This window comes from Bidens hawaiensis, unplaced genomic scaffold, assembly GCF_021521415.1.
Source record: "Bidens hawaiensis isolate Kalapana, Puna unplaced genomic scaffold, B.hawaiensis_p1.1 tig00037982_1, whole genome shotgun sequence".
Classification (NCBI taxonomy): domain Eukaryota; kingdom Viridiplantae; phylum Streptophyta; class Magnoliopsida; order Asterales; family Asteraceae; genus Bidens; species Bidens hawaiensis.
The window spans coordinates 54309-82112 of NW_027496636.1; the positions used below are offsets into that span (position 1 = coordinate 54309).

Sequence of the window (27804 nt, forward strand, 5' to 3'; positions counted from 1 at the left end):
TCATTTCTTTGGTGATATGATTAAGGTTAAATTTAAGCATAATGCATTAATGGTCAACACTGTGCTATGATGCCTCATATCTCTTCTCAAAGCTTATTTGGCTTTCCCCAGATCACCCCAATTTGACTCCAACCTCCTATATTTGGTCAAAAATAGTTTTTGTATGACAGAACTTATTGTATTTTTGTATTTTTAGATTCAAACATATATAGAGGTTGAACGTTGGACTTACAGTTAGCAACATGCCTTTCATTCAAGATGAGACAGATTTTGCCAACATCTTTGTAGTTCTTGTTGTAACCCTCTTGTTTGATAAAATATTTAAAACACTTATCAACTTTTGGTTGATTTATTCATTATTCCCCTTGTTTTTGATATTTTCTCAAATTTTCTTAAAGTATGTTCCTTGTCATATTTAAAGATGTTTCATTTTTGGTTGACCAAATAACAACAGGCTCGTGTATGACTGGGTAATCACTTTTCTGCCTATCATTCGGAGAGATTTATCTTGAGACATGCAAAGACAACTATGTATCTCCACTTAAAGATTAGCATATTCATTATGTTTATATCACCTTAGATTTTACATCATCATGGGAAAGCAACCATACATGTTAATGACTATACTAAGGTCTTTTTAGCCTATTAATTCCATATGATCAGTTAAGTAGTCAATGTACTATCATTTCCCATTAATCACAGTTTAATATTCAATCACCCCAATATCTCTTCATTGTCAGGTTAATGGTTATCCTGTTTGACCAAAAGTGGTCAACATGACCAAACATACATGTGAATATATGTCCTTTCAAAGTTAGAGCTATTGACATAGTTTTAAGTGAAGGAATAAGAAACAAGTTATAATTGCCCCAAATGCATTCAGTTTTTCAGGTCAATGGCTATTCTTTGAATCTGTAGAGATTTAAGGACCAAAAAACACAAGTGCATGTCCTTCCAACTAAGCAAATGACGTAATTTTCAGCAAAAACAACTTCTTGAGACTTCTCTTTAAAAAAAATCCTTCTTTTAAGCTTCTTTTAAAGCTTGAACTGAATAATCTTATCATATCTCAACACCATTAATCAACTTGCTCATGTTTTTGACCAAAATAAAGTATTTATGCAAAAATTCATTAGAAAATTTATTTTATCATTTAATTTTGACATAAAACTTATTTTGACACAAACAGTTGTAACACAATCAAATCTTAATCAAACATAACATCATCAAGACAAGCAGACAATACTAACATTCAAGGTCTAGTCTATCTTAATAACATCACATGATCAGATAATACACATATTCAAGTATTCAAGCAGTGATGTCAAATAAGCTTACTCTAACAAGTAAATCACAACACAGACACTTATTCTAATATCACACATGCACATCAACAGATAATCATGCAAACCTATCAATCAGATCAAACGTGTCAATGTTTGCATACATACACAGTTAAGGCACATAACAGTTAACATATTCAGTAGCATATTCAAATATCATACTTAAGTAACATAATTAAGCATATTCACTAAACATTCAATAAGTGTAATCTCTAAAAAAATAATCAGTTATCACAGAGAGACACACAACCAGGCACACATCCTTAATCATATTTCATCAGAGTTGATCATTCCCAGGGCTTTCAGAAGAAAGTTGAACCTGGTTCTATCAAGTGGTTTGTGAATAGGTCAGCCAAATTGTCACTTGTATTAACCCTTTGCATTTCAATCAAACCTTTTTCACTGCAGTCTCTGATGAAATGATGTCTGATTTCAATGTGCTTAGTTTTGGAATGTTGAACTGGATTTTTAACAGTAAAATATGCAGCAGTATTGTCAATAAGAATAGGGGTCTTCAAGAAATTCAAACCATAGTCCAGCATCTGATTTTGAATCCATAGAACTTGTGCACAACAGGCGGATGCAGCAAAATATTCAGCTTCTGCAGTAGAGATTGAGACTGTAGTATGCTTTTTACATTGCCATGACACTAGCCTTTCACAAAAAAATTGACATCCTCCTGAGGTTGACTTTCTGCTCATGTTGCAGCCATCATAATCACTGTCTGTATATGCAATCAGATCAAAATCTTGGTTCTTTGGATACCAAATCCCTAAGTCTGGTCTTCCCTTCAAATATCTGAATATTCTTTTAACAACATTCATATGGGAGATTTTTGGACTTGATTGGAATCTTGCACACACACATACAGCAAACATGATATCTGGTCTTGTTGCAGTCAGATACATCAGAGATCCAATTTTGGCTCTATATTCATGTTCATCTATAGGCTTCCCCTTTTCATCTGCAATCATCTTTTCTTTGGTGTCCATTGGAGTTGAAGCAGTCTTGTACTCTTGACAGTTGAACTTGTTCAAGATGTCCTGCACATATTTGTTTTGATGAATGAAAATCCCCTCAGCCTTCTGTTGAACTTGCAATCCTAGAAAGAAGTTCATTTCTCCCATAGAACTCATGCTGTATTTGGACTTCATTACCCCTTCAAACTCCATACACATTTGTTCATTTGTAGAACCAAAGATGATGTCATCCACATACACTTGTAACAGAAGCAAGTCTGATCCCTTTCTTTTGTAGAAGAGTGTCTTGTCAATGGCTCCTCTTTTGAAACCATTTTCAAGAAGATGATTTGACAGCTCATCACACCATGCTCTAGGAGCCTGATGCAATCCATAAAGGGCTTTGTTTAACTTATACACTCTGTTTTGATACATTGGATCCTCAAAACCTGGAGGTTGAGCAACATACACCTCTTCATCAATCTTTCCATTTAGAAATGCAGACTTAACATCAAGCTGGAACACTCTAATGTTCTTTGAGGCAGCATATGCAAGAAAAATCCTGATAGCTTCAAGTCTTGCAACCGGTGCAAAGACTTCCTCAAAGTCTATTCCTTCTTCTTGAAGACATCCCAGTGCTACAAGTCTAGCTTTATTCTTAATCACCAAACCCCTTTCATCCCTTTTGTTTCTAAAAACCCATTTGGTTCCAATTGCATATCTGTCAAATGGCTTATCAACAAGATCCCACACATGCAGGTCTCTAAATTGTGCCAATTCCTCTTGCATTGCTTCCACCCAACTATTATCTTTTAATGCTTGTGCTATGTTCTTTGGTTCTATTTGGGACAGAAAACAAGAGTAAAGACAAATGTTTGCAATTTCGGAATGACTTCTTGTAACTCTTTCATGCAAATCACCAATGATGTTTTCAGAAGGATGATTCTTTTCCACATAAGGAGTTTGTACAATCATATCTGTAGACAAATTTGTGTCAAGATTTGTTTCATTGAACTCTGGTTCTTCAATGATTAAATCAGCTTCTGCATCATGAAATTCTGGTGCTTCATCAGTATGTTGTCCTGAAGTAGATGCACCATTGTTTTGTAAGTTCAATCTTTGAAATAGATCTTGAAATCTTGCTGTAGATGCAGCTTCTTCTTCACTTGCTTGGTTGCTTGTGTCACCCTCATTCTGAACTTGATCATTTTGTGCATCTTGATTGTCTTGATTGTTCTCAGTATGATCATGTTCAACATTGTGATTGTTTTCTTGATTAGGTTCACCAATATCACATGAGGAGTTCTTCACAAAAGTATATTCCTTTTCCTTTTCAGCAACCTTCTTCCATAATTCTTCCAAGTCCAATGACTTCTTCTTTTTCTCTTCAATTTCACTGGTCTTGTAGAAAGATTCATCAAAGTCTTCAGGATAAGTCTTGAAAGACCTTATTAACTTCTCATGATCAAACAACCATGCTGCACCATCAACTGTGTTGAATTGATTCTCATTAAAGATGATGTCAGATGATTCTATAACACTCAAGTGATCTTTCACATAAACTCTGTAGGCTTTTGAGTGTGTAGAATATCCAACAAAGAAACAATCCAGGGACTTTGTTTGAAACTTGTTCAAATAGTCTCTTGTGTTCAGTAGAAAACATTTGCATCCAAAGGGCTTGAAAAACTTAATGTAAGGCTTTCTGTTGTGAAATATTTCATATGGAGTTTTGTTATGCCTTTTGTTGACAAGTACCCTGTTCTGAACATAGCATGCTGTATTTATAGCTTCAGCCCAAAAAGTGACAGGCAGATTAGCATCTGCCAATATGGTTCTTGCAGCTTCAATCAAAGTTCTATTTCTTCTTTCTGCAACATCATTTTGTTCAGGAGTTCTAGGAGCTGAGAATTGTTGTATTCCTTTTGCTTCACAGAATTCTTGCATGACTCCATTCTTGAACTCAGTGCCATTGTCACTTCTCATCATCTTGACTGTCTTATTCAACTTGTTCTCAATCATTGTTACATAACCTTTAATCAACTCTGCAGTCTCATCCTTGGTACTTAGGAAATAAAACCAAGTGTATCTTGAATAGTCATCAATGATCACCAGACAATATCTTTTCTTCCCAATACTTGGTACACTCACAGGACCAAAGAGATCCATGTGAAGTAATTCAAGTACTTGATCAATTGAATTGATGAGTTTTGACTTATGAGTAGATTTGTGTTGTTTTCCCTTTTGACATGAATCACAATGATCTTCCAACTTGAATTCTCTTGTAGGTAAACCTATGACATGCTCACCTTTGACAAGTCTATTCATGTTCTTCAAGTTCACATGACACAGTTTCCTATGCCACAATTTTGACTCATTTTCAGTGGTTTTGGAAACAAAACATGCACCTCCAATTGAGATAGCTTCTTTCATATTCAATTCATACAAGTTACCATTTCTTGGTGCCATCATCATAATCATTTCAGGTGGAATTACAAACTCAGGTTTTAAAATGAAACAGTGTGAATCATCAAAACTGACTTTGTAACCCTTATCACACATTTGTGATATACTCAGCAGATTGTACTGAAGACATTCAACATGAAATAAATTATCAAATGAGACTTTCCCATTTGTTAAGATTCCTTTTCCAACAATCTTTCCACCATTTTCATCACTCCCAAAAGCTACTGGACCTTCATACTTCTCTTCATAATTGACAAGAGATCTCTTGTCACAAGTCATGTGCCTAGAACAACCACTATCCATATACCATATATCATTTAGAGGAGTGGACTGTTCCTGCACATACAAAAAAGTTTGATTAGTTGAGTGATGAAGTGCAAGCCTTATTAACTTGCAGCTCATCAGATTCAATTTCAGACACAGCTTGGGAAGTGAGTGTTGTTGGTTTAGGATCTTCATGAGTCAATTCTAAGTTGTCTGAATTATCAGTTTCATAACCACACTCTCTTGGAGTTTTAACAAGTGAGGTTGGACACTGGTATTCAGCTGAGTCAGTGGCATACTTCTTTATCACATAGTCCTTCTTCTCAGAGTAGACACTCACATCAGCAACTTGCTCAACCTTACTCTCAGTCTTAGGTTTCCAAAGGAAACCATGTGGTTCTTATCCATGTTTTAATAGAAACTTCTCATCACCAGTGAGTTATGTTGGTTTATTTCTAGAATGTGCATCTTTTCTTCTTGTCTTCTCACTGCTTGATGATCCTTGAGAACCATTAGATTTTACTGATTGAGTATCTTGTTTGATTCTCAAAGACTGATAGTTCTTTTTGGTCAATTTCTCATGCTTCTTAGGAGATTTACTTCTTTTTGCTAATTCAGTCACTTGCTTCTTTGTTGTTACTTCAGTTTTCTTCTCAATCCTTGTCTCCTTTTCAGATTTATTTTCTTCTCTGTTCATGGTTTCATTTCCACACACCTTTCCTTTTCCCAGATATATATCATACTTCTGTTTGTATAGAACAAAGTCTTGGCCATACTTTGTTCCATCTGGTACATGAAATGGTTTGAATTTGAATCTTTCATTACATGAATCTGTGTGATGACCATATTCATCACACCTTTTGCACCAAACCTTGCCTTTGAATATTTCATGTTCTTTTGGTTTCTTGAATATTTCACTTGGCTTAGGTGACTTGACTCCTAGAGTCTTCTGATTCTTTAAGCTATCATAGTTAATTGAGAATGGCACAAACTCCTCAATCTTAATGTCTTGTCTTTCAAGTTTGCTTTTGACAAAGACAATTTTTTTAATAGTCACAGGTTCTTCATCACTGCTTTCTCTAACCCTTGACTGTCTTTTCTCATACTCTTCCATAGTTTCTACTTCTCCAACATCAAACACCTCATGACTAGAAAATATTGGATAAACTGGGATAAAATTTTCTGTATCAACTTTTTCAGTCACAATCTTCTTTTTGTTGTTCTGCTTTATCCTACCCAATACAGCCTTGCTTGGTGGTCTGACTGCATTGTAGTTTATCTTCCTCCTTTCACAAATGTCAAAAGAAACATGTTCTCTTTTCATTTTATCATTCTGTTTCTTCAATCTTGGTGGGACTAGTGGATACTTTGGAAGTTTATCAACAAATTCCGGTTTCTTATATTTTCTTCCTTTTTCAGCAACTTTGATTTCCTTTTCAGTAATTTGATCACTCAAATCACTCAAGTCATCTTGATCCAATTTAACTGAATCAAAGTCATCCTCAGAGACTTGAACTCCAATTGACTTATCCTCTTTTACAACTTTCTTAATCACAAACTCTCCTTCTTCATTCACTTATACCTTTTTGTACAAATCAACAAATTCTTCATTGTCTTGAAAGACATCTCTGAATTGTTGCAAGTATGCATCTCTTTTCTCTTTGTCAACTTTTGGCATGAAGTTGTTGTTGAATGGAGGTGGAACTGCTTTGTATTTGTCTTGGTCCTTCACCTGGTTCAGTATACCACATATGTTGCCTGTTGAGACCAAATTCTTCATAAATTCAGTTTCAACCTTAAGTCTTGTGTTTTGCACCTTTTCTTCAACCAACATCTTCTTTAATCTATCAATCTTAGTGATGTATCTGGTTTGAGTTCTGTAATTGATCATGCAATCATCTTCAAGGCTTTTAATCTTTTCTTCACTGATCATCTCACTTGCCTCATACTCATTGATGATACTTTGTTTTCTAAAACACTCACTTTCCAGCTTGCCTACTTTTGTTCTCAATTCAATGATAAGTTCATTTAAATCAACAGTAGGAGCAGAGTGTACCTGAGATGATGATCCTTTTTCTTTCTCAATTATGGCCATGAATGCCACATTTGCTTTCCTGATATCATCTGCCATGTCCTCTTCATGATTGCTCCAATCAAAATTTCCTTCATGCTGTGTAGTCACTGCCATATTTCCTTGATTTCTGATCTGATTTTGATTTGCTGGAACATTGTTGTTTGGAACATTTTGAGCTGCTTGAAGGTTTTGATTGTTATTCATTTGAAAACCTTGAGTCTGTTGCATATTTTGTTGTTGATTAGTCATTTGAGGCTGAAAGTTGTTGAAGTTGGGGTTGTAATTGTTGTTGGGATTGAAGTTGTTGTTGTTGAAGTTGTTCATTTGATTGTTGTTGTTGTTGAATCTTGGCTGATTTTGTTGGTAATGCTGCTGACTTCTTGGTTGATTTTATTGATATTGCTGCTGACCTCCTGGTTGTTGATTCTGGAATTGATTCATTTGAAAGTTTCTTGGTTGATTGCATTCTCTTGCAAAATGACCATGTTGCTGACAATTGTAGCAGATTGCTTTTGACTTATCAAATCCAATCCTGTCATTAGGACCAGAAACCAGAGACCTACCAGTTCTGTTATACAGCCTTTTACTTCTCAAACCCAACATGGCAGATTGCCACTTCAAGTCCATGTCTTCCAAGTCATCTGCATCAATTTGCTCTAAATCATCTTGTACCACACTTGTGTGAATTAGGTTCTTTGCAACAAATGCATTATATGACTCAGTAAACATAGACAGCAAAGCCTGTGTTTCATTGCTTTGACCATGTCCTGTGCCAGTATGAGGAACATTTCCACTTGGCATAGAGGCTGAATCAGTGTCATCAATCAGTTGCACATTGAACCTCTGCTGATTTCCTTGATTACTTGTGCTACCTCAAATGAAAGATTTTGGAGTAACAACATTATGTTCAGCTGGTTCTTCAATAATGGGAATTTGCTGTTGATTCTTGGTAGACAGATTTCCCATGGGTGCAATCAACGCATTTGAAACATTGAAGCAGGGTCTATCTTCCTTAATCATCTCATTCTCTATCATTTCAAGTTATGCAGCCTGAAGAAAGCATACTACATCATCCAATTTCAATTCATTGAAATTATGCTTCTGAAGGATGAACTTGCAAGCAGTATACCATTCTTTTGGCATTGAGTTGAGTAACTTTGTATTCAAATCAAAGTCAGTCATTACATAATCAGTTGTCCTCAACTCTTTCACAATACTTAGAAAACGTTCTAGTATTGATTTCAACCTCTCTCCTTCCTTATACTTGAACCTTTCTAACTGTTGCTTCAATCTTTGCTTCTTTATGTTCTTTAGTTCGGTATTCCCTTCATACATCTCAAGGATGACATCATACATTTGCTTGGCAGTTGTGTGATGTGCCACCTTGGTCAAAATCTCCCAAGACAAACCTAGCTTAATCATAGCTAAGGCTTTGTCATCCACCTTTCTCATTCTTTCTCTTACAGCAGCAGTTGCAGCTGCATTTACACCTTCTTCAACAGCAGTTTGTGGACCATTCTTGATGGAGTTCCACATATCAATATCATTGTAGCATACGGCTGCTTCAAAGAGTACTTTCCATTTGATAAAGTTTTCCTGTCCATACAGCCTTGGTATCTTGTTAGTAGACACCTCTTGTTCCTCATACCCAGACATTTTGAGAAATCAAAAATCAGTTTCTTTGTAAACACAGAGTGTCAAAATAATCAGATCTGAAAACAGAATGCTCAGATCTGATGTGTCTGATGTGATTAGAACAAGATTTAGATATAAAAATTAAAACTTTAATTGAAATAAGGAAGAGAAAACACCGGTAGATTGTAGATCTGGAAGAAAAATAAAAAACAGGGCTGCTAACGTTACAAATCAATCGAACAGTGGTCTGCTTACGTCATTCTTCTTCAAATCTTCAATCAGCAACAATCTTTCCAAAATAGCAGTAACAAGCTCTGATACCACTTGTCGGGCCCCTCGATTTCAGCTGGATCTTAATCAATCATGTCATAAGTCACAAAGATTAATGTGTTGACAAGAGAGTTAATGACGGGTTGCTATATTTAGAAAGATATCCATTTGTTAAAGGCGGAATAAATAACAAACATACGGTTGCAAAGAATAATCAAAGGTAGAAAGCACACACAGGATTCACTCAAAAGATTTCCATCTATATAATTTTCATCATACAAAGTGGATAATCGATTTAGGGTTTTTTTGGAATCCTAGGACAGCCGTCACTTTCAAGAAATATTCTTTCTTATCCGAAAAGTGTAAAGGCTCAAAGTTCGTGTCCTCTCTCTTTTGGCGGCGTGCCCTAAACATTCTATTTATAGGCCTGCCAACCTAGGACAGCTGTCATTCCTTCTAGAAACCCTAAATACAATCATACATATTCAAATTACATATTCAAAATAAACTATGTGTAAAACAAGTCTTCCGGGTAGGCTTTGCACCAATCTTGTCTTTCCGAGTATGCTCGGCCATCCTTCATAACTTGGTAACATAGAAGTGTGCTCGGGATCAGTTTCCGGGTAGACTTTAATTGAAGAGTATTTTACCAAGTAAAATATTCACCGAGTAGACTTCAGTCTTCTTGACTTTGCCAGACTTTGCCCGACAACTCCTTACGAGCAACCTTGTTCTTTAATGATCCATTTCAGCTCTTTGCTATAAAATAACTTATTAGCAAAGTGTACTCGGGAGTACTGTTCCTTGCTCGAGCTGAATCTTGCTCGATATTACTTAGAGATATTCCTTTAGATTATCAAACATACTTGGATCATACTTATTAATGAATACCTTGCCCGGTCTTCCAATCACTTGGCTTCTTGGACTTGGTCAACCAAACCTTACTCGGAAGAGTAAAATACTTGGTTCTGAAGAACAGACTTGCTTGATAAAGTGAACCTTGCCCGGATTTACATAAACTAGTGTACCTTACCCGGCAATGCACTAATTTGCAAACCCTGCTCGGATATCCACTAAAGAAGACTACTTGAAGTAAACCTTGCCCGGTAGGCAAAATATCGTACTCGGCTAAGTAAAAGCTTGCTCGGATGTCTAAGGTGTGCTCGGATCCATTACTTAGCGAAATCAGAGGAGGTTGAGAAGATTCCAATCTTCCATGTACTTCATTTAGGTCAAATCTTTGACTCAACAATCTCCCCCTTAGGTCAATTTTTTGACTCAACATTCTTGATCGTAGATCTAAATGCATTTTGATTTCTTGAAATTCTCATGCAACCACCATAAAATGATTAACACATCATTACGGTTTTCCCAAATTGGTGGTTATCATCAAAATAAAATATTTGTGAAGATAGATTCTAGAAATCAAAATTTATGAAACCAAGACAACCAGTCCCCAATCTGATCATTAGACTTGCGAATTAAAGTTAATTCACAAGCCACATAACACGAAATTATTCATTCTAAATTTCTTGAATCTAAAATCGAACACCCATTTAAACCCTAAAATAGGTTTATCTTTTTTTGTATATATTGCGTACCTGGAGGATGAATTCAATCAATGATGCAAACCTGTAATCTTGGTTTCTTGAACAATTACCTGGATTAATCTCTGAATCGTGAATCACTTTCAGATAAACCTATTTGCGGGTTACACGTAATGATTTATCGGATAAGACAGAGACTTTCTGTAGTTGGAATTGGATTTTGATGATTCTATGCGATGATGAAGAACCAGAGAGAAGTAACCGGCTTCTCTGTTCTTTGTATATTTGATGAGATGATATGTTATTCTCCAGAGAATGAAATCATCGGCATATATAAATCAATTCCCATATCTCACATGAGCCCAAATGATTAATCATAAGCCCACTTATCATTATACTTAAGCCCAAGTATAAAACCAAATAACAAAGCCCAAATAACATTATTGTTAAACAAGCCCGCACTCCCGCGTCACCTAACTCGTTTAATTTCTTAACGTTATTTCCTCAATCGACAAGTTAATCCAATAACACTAAAATAACCAACAACTCCTTAAGTTGATATAGAACACAACGAACTAAATTGAGGCATTGAAAATAAATTCTTGGAAATTATTTTGTATGCTGCTTCAGTTAAATGTATTCCATCCCAACAAACATATGTGTCTGGTTCATCACACATAGTTGCAGACACATCTCCACACACCGCTGCTAAATTGACATTATATCTCCTTTTGCCTCCACAACACGCCTTCAAAGCTCCATTCGTGAACCCTAAATATTTAACCAAATGCGGGATTGATAATGTAGGTATGAAATATGAAACTAGTTATTATTGTTATTCGTCAACTCATGTTACTTACCAAATTTAGATGGGAAAAGGTAGATTTCCATGGCGGCGTTGTAATAATCGGCATATATGATGTTAACATTTGGATGAAGATATTGAACTTGATTTAGTTGTGTTTGCAAAAGTTTGTTGTGGTATTCAGCAAACTCTGGCTTATACGAACAAGGCACCCGGTTACAGGATCGTACTCTTCATTCTCAGAATTGAAGACTGTTAAATATGCTGCGAAGCATCCAATTGGAAAGTTTCCAGGAACGACTAGTGATTTAGCTCCCATATCAATCAAATCCTACAACTATAAGTTAGAACTATAACACACATAAGATAATTTGATTATCATACAAAGATATAACATTGTTACTTACAACGACTGTAGAGATGATGGTATCAATAACAACAGGAACAAGTAGTGTAACTTCTTCGATTTGTTTACCACCCTTAAGTAATGGAAAGTTGTAATCGTCTCCCCCAATTTCTCCCACGAGGATCAAAGATCTTTTAATGAAATCTCTACAATCTGTCATAGAATTATGATCGTTTAGTATATATGAAAACCTACTAGTTATAAGGGTTTGAATTAAGAACTTGAAACTTGTATGGTATTGGTTACTTGAATCGTTGCCGCAAATGGAAGGTAGTGATTGTTTAAACCATGATAATTGAACTCCTAAAGATGCATTTGTTATTGGATTTACAAACCCTATTGGTTCAAGAACTGATGGATGCAATGCTGTTGCACCTGTAACTGCATAATTCACTCCTTGGTTGAATGTCACCGTGTTGTTATTCAAATTGTCTTGGAGAAATGGTGGTACCAATGGCAACCCTAGATGCTCAGCTGCATATATAAATGTATATTGTGATGAACAAAGGTGCCGAGATTCACTGATGATTGTACAAATTGTGATGATTAAACTGTGTAAACTGTAAGAAAATATAATTTATAATTAAACACATGCATTCTATTCTCTATATAGTATTTCAGTTGTGAACAAGTGTAGTACACATGTTTTACCCAAGGATTAATTAATGTGAGATTTATCTTTTGGGAAATTTTCAAAATGACATTTTCTAGAAAGAGAAACTCAAAATAACCCAATTTATTTTTAAAATTTGGACGTAACCCTTTAAATCTCGTCTGGGGGCGTCACATTGGAAATCGATCCGACGAGATTCAAAATTATTTGAATCCCGTCGGTTCCGTCCAAATTTTAAGTAATCCCGTCTTTCATGTCTAAAATTTAGGAAATCCCTTATGTTTCGTTTTATTTTAAGGAAAACTTTTTTTAATTTTCTTTAACATTATTTCTCTCTCCACTCTCTTTCTAATTTCCCTTCATCATCTTCTTTCAAAAACCTCTGGTCATGTAAACTAGATTGGGCTTGGATGACGTTTGAACCGTTCCGGCGAGCATAGATCAAAATAAAAAACTAAAACAACTTGGAATTAATAAGGTGACCATCGGTTTAGTTTTGGGTTAAACAAATGAATTACATATTCAGTTTTCGATTTATTTTATATATTATCCTAATAAACCAATTAACCCGAACAAACCATACTTTATATTTAACGGAATAAACCCAATAAAATGAATTCGGTTTATTTGGTTGAAACCAAAAACCAAAGCGAATTGGAATGCAGTTTGTGGTTCGATTTGGGAGTATTTAAATTACTTTGGGTTTGGTTTGGTTTTTTGTTTAACCCAAATCGACTGAAAGTATGTGAATAACCCGGATAAACTGAAAATAACCGATGGATTCGTCTACCAGTTCCAAGTTGTTAATATTGTTACTATTATTGCAATTATTTTGTCATAACTTAGTTCAAATTTAATATATGAAGGGATTTTAATATTCAAAAAAATTGTTAGGGATTTCTTTGAGTTAAAAATAAAAACGTAAAGTAGGTTGGGTTTTTATGTGTAAGAAGTTGTTGAGAGATATTTTTATGAGAAAATTATAAAATAAGTTGGTTTTTTTAACACACACTATCATAATAAACTATTTAGCTTCCCTGAGTATAACAACTTAAATTATTGTTTTTAAATATTATAATTTTTAAAAAAAATTACATATTATATATAGATCATATGCATGGTTTGGTTTTTCGGGGGAACGCTCAACCCAAACTCTGAAGCCAGCGTAAGTCCGGTTAAGACAATATAGTCTGGCCATAGTGGGGCAACAGAACTTCATATTTGAGGAGTGTAGTGACCTAACACAAAAGAAAGTCGTCGTTCAAGAAAAGGATAAATATGCATGGTTTGGTGTCACAAAAACGAGTTCTGGTTGAAATGGGTTTGGGTCATAACACATTTCGGGCCGGAAGTGGTTCGAATTATAACGGGTTGGTTTAAAGAAAAGTCACATAAAACAGATAACAGGAGAAAATTTTAATAATCTCATTTATAAGTTTACTATACTATGGTTATCAAACAACATTTATCTCTGGTTTAAACCATGTCTTCCCTTCTATGGGTACACTTTTGTAAATTTTACTTTTCGCCTCCCCTTTAATAGGGGCCAATGCAACGCGTGGGTATCTTAAAATACTATTAAAGCAATACAATATGGACATATGACCTTCTTTTAGGCTGTCCACATGTGCAATCCAGTCAGCATGTTTCCATTCTTATGTGCTCTAATATTCTGTCATGTGTCATGTTGACCAAACACCCAAAAAACTTATTTAAATCTTAAGATATTCCACCCAAATCATTTTAATCTCTCTCTCTCTCTCTCTCTCTCTCTCTCTCTCTCTCGGCTTACTAACTCCACCATCCACCATCTTCAATATTCCGGTAATATAGATCAGGATTAATCATTTTCCGATTAGGTTATATATTATACTCTAATGGCCAACAATGTTTATATGATTTTCCGGCAAGGTAATATCTTTTTCCGGTAAGGTATTCCGATATGGTTTTATATTTATTTTATTTGTTATATGATTTTGTAATGATCTTTTTAGGTTGTATATCAAAATTCAAGATTGAATTAATATTTTGAAGTTATGACGGTTTTCCAGTAAGGTTTTCCGGTAAAGTTTCCGGTAAAATTTTTGTCACAAATTCAACGTTTTCCGGTAAGTTTATATATTATACTCTAATGGCCAACAATGTTATATGATTTTCCGGCAAGGTAACGTCTTTTTCCGCTAAGGTTTTCCAATATGGTTTTATATTTATTTTAATTGTTATATGAATTTGTAATAATCTCTTTAGCTTGTATATCAAAATCTAAGATTGAATTGATATTTTAAAGTTATAACGGTTTTCCGGTAAGATTTTTGTTTTTCATTTTTGTTTGTATTTATATTAATTATTATATGATTTTTTATTAATCTCTTTAGGTTCTATATCAAAATCGAAGATACAATAGAGATTTTTCCTATTTCGTTTTTCCGGTAAAACGATTCAAATATTCTGGTTATCAATTAGAATATTTGTTTACATAATTCAAATCTTCTATAATTGGCAATTTATTTATTTTGTGATATTAATATTAATATTTAATTTTCTAATTTCAGGTTATCTCTCCAACTTGATATAGTTAATTTCATTGAAGATTTGTTGATAAGATTTCTTATTTTTTGTTTAATATTGATATATATATATTTGTTATTATTCATGTATTTATGTATTTTTGTTTAATATTGATGTATATTTTTGTTATTATTTATGTATATTTTTTGCACTTCCAAAAAATATTTTCTCAAATGTCAATATTATTGTCAATCTCAATTAGTAAGATAAGTTTTGAGTATTTCCTAATTTTCACATACTTTCCATCTTTTTTGTTTGACCAACGTATAATGAGACATAAATGTCACAATTAATGCTAATGAGTGTTATCATTTGGTTATAGAAACTGTTTAACAATTAATGCACTATAAAAATTTGAAATATTATTTGAATTTGAATTCTAAAAAAAGATATATTACAATTGGTTATGGAAAATTTTTGTTTCAATTGTCAATATTATTATGTTTATTAGTTTCCAATATTCACAATCTTCCTATATTAACGTTTGACCAATTTATAATTAGGCATAAATCTCACAATTAATGATAATGAGTTTGTAACAAAATTGAATGCAAATTCAAAGACTGTAATAAAATAATATTAATTATGGATCACCTAAAAAAAGTAATAATTTCAAGGTTACATTATGCCATGGTTTTTGTAATATTTTTTGTATTTAGGATCTTTGACTATAACAAATTTCGTTTAACAATTTTGGTAAAAAGATTTATAACTTAAACAACAATTTATTATATTCTAATTTAATCAAATCATATAATAAAGTTGAAAGTCATTATTTATAATTATTATTTTTACGTGTATTCAAATTAATAATTCGAATTTCAAATAAATAAGTTGAGTATAATTTATTTATTTATTTTTGGAATTGACTATAACGTGGGTCGGTGTTTTCTAAAATTTTTAAAATTAATAACTTCCTTTAATATTGTTGACCGACTATTAGTTTTGATAGTTCCAGAAAATTTGGTAAACAGATTTATAACTTAAATAGCCATTTAATATATTCTAATTTAATTCATTTTCCTAATATATACTCAACATAAAATGTTAATTTCTTAAATACGCGCCTATTACATTTTCTGTTTTTACGGGATATTCATATACGTTCGTTAGTAATGTCTTTAATAATATTCTCATTTAAATATAACAATTAATTTCCATGTTTTTAATATATTTTTTTTATTAAAATACGTGTATACATGGCCTTCTTCTAGGCTGTCCACATGTGCAATCCAGTCAACATGTTTCCATTCTCATGTGCTCTAATATTCTGCCATGTGTCATGTTGACCAAACACCCAAAAAACTTATTTAAATCTTAAGATATTCCACCCAAATCATTTTAATCTCTCTCTCTCTCTCGGCTTACTAACTCCACTTATGTGCTAAAAGTAGTCAAATAATTATTAACTAAAATTATACTAATATAGACACTAAGTAATACTCTAGAGCCTTAAACATAACTTAAACTACTAACCGGCAAGTGAACCGATCGACTCTAGTACAGCTAAGTAAGTCCGGATATCGAACCCACGAGACTCTTTAAATTACGAAACTAGCAAATTAGACTCAACTACAAGACACGACTATTTATTAATAATATTTGAGGGGGAATTTAAACTAATTATTAAAATTAATTAAAACAAACACTAATTAATAAAATTATAATAAAACATAATCATTACTTTAAACTAATTAATTAATTAAACTTAACCTAATTTAATTTAACTAATAAACAATTTAGAAAACTTAGATTAATTCAGATGATGAAAATAACTACCCAGGCCAGAATCCCCAAAGTTACGGTTATTAATTTAAATGGAAAAACGCAAGTTATGGAACTGGGAATATAAAATAGACCATTGACAGAAAACCCGAACAGGACCCTTGAACTTCAAGAAGACGCCTATGGATTTCTAACATGTTTTAAGACTCACCAGTTTTATATTAAACTTCCTTACGGTTACTTAATCACTTATGTCTAAGTATCTTTTATGGCGAAAACCTACCTTACAGCGCGGAATTCAAAAGATAGCAAAGCAAACTCAATTAATTTAATAGACTAAGCTGACAATCAAATCTAGACGGACTCCTTACGAAGAACTAAATCTAGCAATCCCGACAAGCAAAGATCTATTAATAGCCTATCACTTTACAACTTTTTAGACTAGCAGCTCACTTTTATCTGTTTACTTGATTTTATTGTTTCTATGATTTTAATGCATATTAATCACAAACTAGCCAAGAACACACAGTAAATGACCTAACAAAACCCTATCGTATGAAACAATCAACAAAGGCAATGTGAAACAATAAATTCAAGTAAACAAAACCAGGCAATCATACACATCAATCAAATCAAACTTAACAGTTTACTTAGAACATAAAATCTATAACGGAAATTCAAATAAAATCAAACCGAACTAAGGTTCATCACGACCTAGGCAGTCTATGAAGTTTAGCCTAGCATCATATAGTCTAAATCAAACAAAACAAATAATAACGAAAACATGGTGAAAATCTAAAGAACGAAGGATTAAAGGCAATAAAACCCGTAATCTCCAAACGTGAACGTATAAGTCTTCACCAGCTGTCCTCTTGCCTTCAAAATCACTACGAAACTTGAAAATCTCCTCCAAGAACTCCCAAAATCGGCGGGTGGCTTAAGGTTCTGTTAGGTTTAAGTTAAATGCGTTTAAATAGCGAAAACTAGGCCCGACAAGAAGCAAAAACGAAATAACTCTAGCCCAGATGTGCCTAGGCGCCGCGCCTAGGGCTTTTGGCCTTTCCCCTAGGCGCAGCGCGGCGTGCTCTTCCATGGGGGCCGGTCCGACCGGCCCGGTCTGACCGGTTCTCTGTCCGGTTCCTTCCTGATGCGTTCCGGATCTCCGTTTCGGCTCGTTTTAGCTCGTTTTTCGCCCTTTTTAATCACGATCAAATCCCGGAACCTACGAAATATAAAAACGTTAGTAGTATACAAATCTCGACTAAAAACGAGAAAAAACAATTAAAATATTAAATAAAATATACAAGGGAAACATATATATTTAGCATTATATATTACTAACTCCACCATCCACCATCTTCTATATTCCGGTAATATAGATCGGGACTAAACATTTTCCGGTTAGGTTATATATTATACTCTAATGGCCAACAATGTTTATATGATTTTCCGGCAAGGTAATATATTTTTCCGGTAAGGTATTCCGATATGGTTTTATATTTATTTTATTTGTTATATGATTTTGTAATGATCTCTTTAGGTTGTATATCATAATTCAAGATTGAATTAATATTTTGAAGTTATGACGGTTTTCCAGTAAGGTTTTCCGGTAAGATTTTTGTCACAAATTCAACGTTTTCCGGTAAGTTTATATATTATACTCTAATGGCCAACAATGTTATATGATTTTCCTGCAAGGTAACGTCTTTTTCCGCTAAGGTTTTCCAATATGGTTTTATATTTATTTTAATTGTTATATGATTTTGTAATAATCTCTTTAGCTTGTATATCAAAATTCAAGATTGAATTGATATTTTGAAGTTATAACGGTTTTCCGGTAAGATTTTTGTTTTCCATTTTTGTTTGTATTTATATTAACTATTATATAATTTTCTATTAATCTTTTTAGGTTCTATATCAAAATCGAAGATACAATAGAGATTTTTCCTATTTCGTTTTTCCGGTAACGCGATTCAAATATTCTGGTTATCAATTAGAATATTTGTTTACATAATTCAAATCTTCTATAATTGGCAATTTATTTATTTTGTGATATTAATATTAATATTTAATTTTCTAATTTCAGGTTATCTCTCCAACTTGATATAGTTAATTTCATGGATTGAAGATTTGTTGATAAGATTTCTTATTTTTTGTTTAATATTGATATATATTTTTTCGTTATTATTCATGTATTTATGTATTTTTGTTTAATATTGATGTATATTTTTGTTATTATTTATGTATATTTTTTGCACTTCCAAAATATATTTTCTCAAATGTCAATATTATTGTCAATCTCCATTAGTAAGATTAAGTTTTGAGTATTTCCTAATTTTCACATACTTTCCATCTTTTTTGTTTGACCAATGTATAATGAGATATAAATGTCACAATTAATGTTAATGAGTGTTATCATTTGGTTATGGAAACTGTTTAAAAATTAATGCACTATAAAAATTCGAAATATTATTTGAATTTGAATTCTCAAAAAAGATATATTACAATTGGTTATGGAAAATTTTTGTTTCAATTGTCAATATTATTATGTTTATTAGTTTCCAATCTTCACAATCTTCCTATCTTATACGTTTGACAAATTTATAATTAGACATAAATCTCACAATTAATGATAATGAGTTTGTAACAAAATTGAATGCAAATTTCAAAGACTGTAATAAAATAATATTAATTATGGATCACCTAAAAAAAGTAATAATTTCAAGGTTACATTATGCCATGGTTTTTGTAATATTTTTTGTATTTAGGATCTTTAACTATAACAAATTTCGTTTATAAATTTTGGTAAACAGATTTATAAGTTTAATAACAATTTATTATATTTTAATTTAATCAAATCATATAATAAAGTTGAAAGTCATTATTTATAATTATTATTTTTACGTGTATTCAAATTAATAATTCGAATTTCAAATAAATAAGTTTAGTATAATTTATTATTTATTTTTGGAATTGACTATAATGTGGGTCGGTGTTTTCTAAAATTTTTAAAGTTAATAACTTCCTTTAATATTGTTGACCGACTATTAGTTTTGATAGTTCCAGAAAATTTGGTAAACAGATTTATAACTTAAATAGTCATTTAATATATTCTAATTTAATTCATTTTCCTAATATATACTCAACATAAAATGTCAATTTCTTAAATACGCGTCTATTACATTTTCTGTTTTTACGGGATATTCATATACGTTCGTTAGTAATGTCTTTAATAATATTCTCATTTAAATATAACAATTAATTTCCACGTTTTTAATATATTTTTTTATTAAAATACGTGTATATATGGTATATATATTTTTGTATCATATTTTTTCACCTTTAAATATATTTAAAGTCAACATAAATTTTTTTAATCTTTCCAAATTTATTTGAAAATTCATTTATTGTAAAACGTTTTTATGTTTGCAAGTTTAACAAAATATAAATGTCACTGATTAAAAAGTTTGTTGCAAGATTGATAAAAAATTAAAAAAAATACATAATTTTTCGAAGTTGACTAATTCCATTTTTTTAATTTTTTTTAACTATTTTGAAATATTTCAAAACGGGTTGTTTTAAAAGAGCATCAAATTTGTTATCTATACATTTACAGCCAAAAAGGTTTTTATTGATATATCTTTTCGGTTTAATGGTTTAAGTTAGAAAGATGATTTATGTTGTCATTTTACTTTGTTTGTTGTTGTATGTTATTTTGTTTTAATAAAAACAACAATTTAATAAAAACAACTTTATTAATGTTCAAATGTTACTCATTATTAAATATATTTAATTTGGATGCTATTGTTTTATTATATTTTCAGGTGGTGAAGCAAAATGAGTTTCTTTTGGTAAAATGTTTGAAGAAGTTGATGATGGTTTAATATGAAAGAACATGTTTAGGTCTTTTGTTGATTTTTTTGGTTGTTCGATGTACATTAACTTATTGTAACTTTTAACTTTTAATATCTAGAACATGTAAATGGTTAACGTTTTAGTCCGAAAGTTTGAAGAAGTTTTGTATTGCTTGAATTTGTTGTTTAAATTTATTATGTTTATTGACATGTTTTTTCACCCGTGTGTAACACGGGCTATACCCTAGTTTAAAATTAATTGTTTACAAAACACAAATTAATTATATAATTAGCTTTTTCTAACATTTATACCATCCAAATTTATTTTTTTATTTTTCTATTATTATAAATTATTCTTAGTTTCCAACAATTTTTATAACTTAAAATAACATGTTTTATAGAAGTCTAATCGAGTATAATGTTGTGACAAACTTATTTTTCTATGTTTCAATGAAAGTACGTTGTTCAAAACAGCGTTGCGTTTGATAATGTACAAGTAATTTAAACATAGATGAACAAGTCATTAATTTCTTTTTAGTTCACTTTTTATGTTACATCGTCATTATTCTTTTCTTTGATAGTGTTTTTTATTACCTTTTGGTCTAATTTTTTTATCTCACGTTTTAACGTGTCGTAACATGTGAGTTAATGCCCCGCAACTGCACGTGCGCAGTTCTATGCTTTGATGTATGTTTTTATTTTAATTTTTTATTATTATTTTTATGGTTTAACGTCACAATGTACGTGTCTTAGTACCTAGTGATATTCATTTGAAAACAAGCAGAGCCAAGTCCGAGCTTGACTAGCCTCGAGCTTGCCTCGTTTCGAACTCCTTTTCTAAAATTTCAGCTAGGCTCGTTATTTATTTATTAAGTTATAAATATACATTTTTTACTATTCTATATATTTTTGAGAAAAACTAATGAGCCTAAGCGATACAATCAATGTCTAAATTGCATGAAATCAACAAGTCACGATCACACATAGAGATAGAAAGTTACCGAAGAAATCGATGATGAGGCGGCCATTAGAAGAACGACCAGTGGATTAATTGATGAAGTTTTGGCCGTAAGGGGGTGCAAACAACAAAAACTGTTGTTTGGATATGGAGGCGAGGTGTTTAAGGTTACCGGTGTCGGAAAGGGAGTCGCCGAAGCCGATGATGGATGTATAGCATCCATTAGCATGTAAAGAAGTATTATGTAATGATATTAAAAGCACGAAAAAACCCGTGAAAATTAAAAAAATGGAAGAAGCAGTAGCCATTGTAATAGAAATAAAAAAATGGATGATTGTTTAGGTTGATGAGGCTCTACTTGTATGGGATGGTGATTGGTTACTCAAACGGGAAAATCATTAAAATTAGTAGACTTGTGACATTTCTAACATAACATATGCAGAATTTGAATATTAAATAAATAAACAGATATAATACAAACCACAAAGTATTAAATCAAATAAATGGTCTGTTATTTATGTTGCCATTGCAATGGTGGTTGCTGAAATCATTAAAATAAAAATGTGACATTTTTAGAAAAACACGTGCACTTTAAATATAAACATGAAAAAAACTAACAAATAACAAAAAACGCTGTTAACAATAAAAAGAACACTATAACGCTATTATTTATGGTGAAGGGCATTGAAGCCCCAACCTATGATGCCTCTATATAGTGAAGGCATGGACGCCCTTCCTTTTATTAATTTATTTTTGTAACAAACACCATTTAATAAAAATTAAATAATAATATTGTAAACATACAAATAAAAAAACAAATAAAAAAACATACAAATAAAAAACATATAAATAAAAATCATAACCAACACCAATTCCTCATCCGCTTCCCACTTTTGTCTTTCGATTTTTGCGGTAGTTTTTTTGACCGCCAGCTTTCTTTTTAAGACTTCGTTTACGACGAACTTGCGTTTCAGATACTCGGGTTTCGGGTGTTTGGGTTTCGGGTACTTGCGAAGGCATAAACGGCATTGGCGGTCGAAAGGACATATCGATGGTAAACGGTTGCATGGGTTGAGGCATTGCGGGTCGATGTTGGTTGGTAAAGAAATGGTTATTGGAGTCATTATTATTTGAGAGCAAAGTAGCCCACAACATTTGAGCCGGATCCCATGGGTTCGGGTTTGGGATCGGGTTTGAGCTTGAGCTTGTGTTCGGGTTTGGGTTTGGGTTTGGGTTTGAGTTTGGATTCATGGTGGTGGAAATTTGAGAGTTTTAGAGTGAAATAATGTTGTGAAAATTCGAGAGTTGCTTGAGTGAAGAATGAAAATTGTTCGAATTTATAGAGAAAATGGCAAAATAATTATTTTATTTAAAAAAAAACAGTCATATAGCCGTTTGAAATGGGGAGGGCCCACAGCTTTTACCCAATGTCGCCCGGCATTCCAAGCCCGCCCTCCCCCCTCGCCGCCCCTCGACGGTGTTTCACGCCTTCGCCGCCCAAAGGCGCCCCATAACGAACCACCTACTCCGACTGGCATTTAGGTGGCACATGAATGTTTGAAAAGTAGAACGAGGAGGTTTACAAAACAAATCAATTACAATAATGCGTGTGACGGGTGAATTTAGCCACTAGTCTCGGTTAAAATTTAATCGGCGCTTTTCCGAACCAAATAAAATCCAGACGTTTTTTAGCCAGAAAAGTTTAACTGGTGTATTACACGTGGTATTATTATTGGTTTATTTTATGGAACTCGTTGTACTTTTCAAAGATTTTTGTGTTTGCTAACTTTCGGCCTTTTTAACCGAGTGTACTTATTTGGCATTATTTAATTGGTTAGTTTTGGAGACCTCTATGCTATAAATGCTAAATGTATCACCTAGTTTCGTGAAATTCTTGATATATACCAAGTACCAACGTGATCAGAAACATGGCTGGTAGAGGGTAGAGAGATTGGTTTGGTAAAATGCTTTTTTATATATTGATTTCTTTTTTGAAGAGTTTGTGTTCTGTGCATTAAAGGTTTGTGCCTAAGAAAAGATGACTAAAATTCCTCAGTTGAGTGGGATTTGACAGAACTTTTGGTTGATGTTTTACGGATGCAAATGGTTAATAATTAAAAATCTTAGGCCTTAAATTGTTATAAAAATGGGTTTGGTACTCAATTAGTTAAATTGTTTAAACCTTAGGGACTCAAAACCGAGAGTATTTGACAATCATAGTTAGATTTGTGTTAAAGTAATCCGAGGGCATTAGTAAAAAAAATGATGGCATTATTATTGATTTAGCTACTGTTTTTTATTTTTTTTTTGGCTTTCTACTGATTTGGATTAATCAAAAGAATAGTTTCAATAACATAAAAGGACAAAAATACTGTTATGTGCATTGAATATGATTGAATTTAATAGACAAAGTTAAAGTCTTTTAGTTATAAGAATGAAAAATGTGACAACATATAAACTTAAGAGACAAGCAATGTACTTATTGAAGTTAAAAACACCTTCATGACACCACAAACATAAGGGACACAATATGTATTTTACCTTTTACTTTATTATATCTAACCTCTATAATAAAGGAAACCAATATGTTTTAGGTGTCACCTTATTAATTATCCAGAATTTTATTTTCCCGCTCAAACTTAATTAGAGTTTAGACAGTTAGACGGATGATTAATATTAACCGGCATGCCTATTCTCCAGCCAAGCTTTTCACAATTAGGGTTGGCTCCTGTTCTACATGTTCGTTCGATAACACCTTCTATTCTACTAAATGACACGCAATGAATAAACGCTCTCTAACCCTGATCTTTATCAGTTCATCGAATCATTCAATGCCTGATCGGTTTAAATCCAGCTGATGCCTTCAATCTTTAAGCGTGGTAGCGATTCGATTCCGCTGTTATGATCTCTCAAAGGTTAGTATTTTTCTCTATGGTCACACGATTGTTAACGAATCACGCTACTGAATCATTGTTAATGGTTTTGTTTGTTCTTTGTTACTAGAAGTAGTTGATTTGAGTACTATATGAGATGATAGAGAAGCTTTTTCTAGGCTTTTGTTCATACTGTTAAAATTAAATGGAAATGATAATTGACGATGTATGGTCTGTGATGTTGATTGAACAATCTGCATCTTTAATTTTATGTGTTATAATTAGTTGAATATCAATATGGAGGTAACATTTTATGATTGTAAAAAATTTCAAGTTTTTTTAGGGTATTGACCATGTCATATGCTGTAAAAGAGGCATCAAATTTTATCCCAACAGCTCCATTAATCTTTACTTTTTTGTTTAAATAAAGAGTTCTTGATTGTTCAAGTTTAATTTACTTTAAAAAGAAATGATGGTTCGGTTGGTCTATGAAACGGGCCGGGTCAGGTCAAACAGTCTCCTAAATTATTTCATTTAAGAAATTAGATGGATTATTGTAATTTTTGGTTCTTATGTTTCCTATTTAGTTTTCCAATCCTATGAAGCATGGATAATTAAAAGTCACATTAATTAAAATCAAACTGAAAAATAAAAGTTAAGCGGGTCGGGTCAACCGGGTACTAATTCTGATAGTGTTCAGTATGAATCGGGTTGTAACAGGGGTTTGGTAGGATTGGATACATGTCAAAACGGGTCATTTTAAAAGTAATTCTTTCTTAAAAATAAACAATCTGTTTGATTAGCTGTTCGTGTTCGGTTAAAGTTTAATGAACAAAATATAAACACTCCCATTTTCGTGTTCGTTTATGTATGTTTACGTTTGTTTATGCTCCTTTGTTTGTGTTTGTTTACATTCGTTTAGATTTTTTAACAAACAAACATGTTCATTTTCGTGTTTATTTGCGTATGTCCACTATTGTCCCAACATGATACCATACTTATTTTTAATTCAATGTTTGTTATTAAAATCGTTAATTTACTTCCACAGTATATAAAATATGAATAATTAATTTTACTAAACTGCAATCAACTTTCACAACTTTGTATTTCAACGAGCTATTTTTGGGACCTTTAAAATATCAATCAAACTCAAGGAAGAATAAGTACTTTAGATTTTGTGAAATTTAAAATCTTGATTTCGACTCAGTTATGAGGTCAGTGATTTCTCTTTAGTTGTCAGTTTAGATTGGTGATGATTTGACTTTCATTTCATATGGCAATTTATTCTACTTCGTTTCATTTCGCCGAAGTTGACGGTAAGTACTGTTCCTCTGGCAATTTTTATCAAATATGCATAAGTCTTTCCTTAATAATGTTATAACCCAAGGTTGAATTGTGTGTAACTTTAATGATATAAGTACTTATTTACTTAAGGGATTTTAGCCTGTATTTTGATGATTAGGGGGTGATTAAGTTGTACATTTTTTTGCAGACTTTCTATAATGGACGTTAGTGATCATCATGTTTGAGGTTTGTGCTTTTTGGGAAATTTTAATAATTTTGCTATGATGGGTGGTGGACATAGAAGACAATTTTTTTTCTTTCTGTGGTATTCATTTAACTTCATATTCATAATATCTTTCACATATTACAATTACAAGGTAATTTAAGGGATCTCCTCCTGCAATGTTGTGCGGATGAACTTGCAAATGTTGCTATAGAGCATTTTTGTTCAACATTACACTCATGGAACTGAGTTTTTTCTTTTTTTTTAATCATTGATGACATTGATTTGTAATGACTAAATTTTCAATTTACATCACACATTGTGCTATAACAAAGTTAATTTATATCCCATATTATCGATTATTATACACGTCTAGCATGTAAAGTTTGTTTTCATATTTCTTGATACATACCTTATCATCCTTAATTATTATTTTTCTATGCTTACATTTAAACTAATATAATTAATTTTTTCAACCCGTGTGGTACATGGGTCACTAACCTAGTATTATATATATATATATATATATATGTATATTAGCAAGTTTCGTTTTACTCACAGAAACACATATTCATCAAACAAGTCTATTAAGTCTGACGCGTGTACATGTCTCACCAATTTCAACATTACCGTTGCATTTAATATATTGTATTATGTACACACACTATGTTCTTTCATCTCCCTGGTACCACTAGGGGTGTTCAAAACTATCCGAATCTGAAGACATACAATATATATATGATGTCTTTTATTTCAAAGCGATGCCCTCTAATGGCATTTATAAAAATTAGTTCATGATAATACATCCATTGATAACTCGTTGTACCAAGCTAACACCAAAAGACTCAAATTGGATTTGGTTGAGACTTTTCTTTGGCATTTTCGCCTTGGTCATATAAATAAGGATCGCATTCATACACTTCAAAAGAATGGTCTTTTGGAATCAAATGATGATTCATTTGATAAGTGTGAATCTTGTTTATTGGGGAAAATGACCAAGGAGCCCTTTAGTGGAACTCATGAAAGGGCAAAAGACTTATTAGGTATCATACATTCGGATGCATGTGGTACTTTTAAGACAATGACAAGGAATGGTGAAAGATACTTCATTACCTTTACCGACGATTATAGTCGCTGTGGGTATGTGTTCTTGTTAAGACACAAAGAGAAGCCTTTGAAATGTTCAAAGTCTTCCAAAATGAAGTACAAAATCAACTCAACAAAACAATCAAAGTATTACGTTCCGATAGAGGAGGTGAATACCTCAATGATGCGTTTCTAGATGATCTTAGGAGTTGTGGGATTGTCTCACAACTTACTTCACCTGGAACATCGCAACATAATGGTGTGTCTGAAAGGAGGAATCGAACTTTATTGGATATGGTTCGATCCATGATGGCTAGAAGCACATTACCTCTATCATTTTGGGGTTTCGCATTGATCTCCGCAGCCCGTATGGCAAATGGATGTCAAAAATGCTTTTCTAAATGGCATCTTGAGGAAGATGTCTATATGGTTCAGCCTGAAGGTTTTGTCGATCCACAACAACCTAACAAAGTATGCAAGTTAAAGAAGTCAATTTATGGATTGAAAGAAGCATCTAGAAGTTGGAATCACCGTTTTGATGATGAAGTTAAGAAGTTTGGATTCATCAAAAACGTTGATGAAGCTTGTGTGTATAAGAAAGCTAGTGGGAGCATCATTACCTTTCAGGTATTATATGTCGATGACATACTACTATTTGGAAATGACATTCCAACCTTGGAAGGTGTAAAAGCCTGGCTTGGAAATTGTTTTTCCATCAAGGATCTTGGTGAAGCCTCCTATATTCTGGGAATAAGGATCTATAGGGATAGATCAAGGCGGTTGATAGGTTTGAATCAAAATGCATACATTGACAAAATGTTGAAGATGTTCAATATGGAAAACTCTAAGAAAGG

General features: G+C 32.5%; 1 pseudogene across 1 annotated transcript; it reads right to left on the bottom strand.

The window, feature by feature from the left end:
- Positions 1 to 11104: 11104 nt before the first annotated feature.
- On the bottom strand, positions 11105 to 21863 carry LOC143589861 (GDSL esterase/lipase At1g28580-like; annotated as a pseudogene). The gene is made up of 5 exons (XR_013145363.1): positions 21528 to 21863; positions 12013 to 12240; positions 11768 to 11919; positions 11416 to 11691; positions 11105 to 11326 (listed from the first exon to the last, which is right to left on the bottom strand). The product of XR_013145363.1 is annotated as a GDSL esterase/lipase At1g28580-like (transcript).
- Positions 21864 to 27804: the final 5941 nt, after the last annotated feature.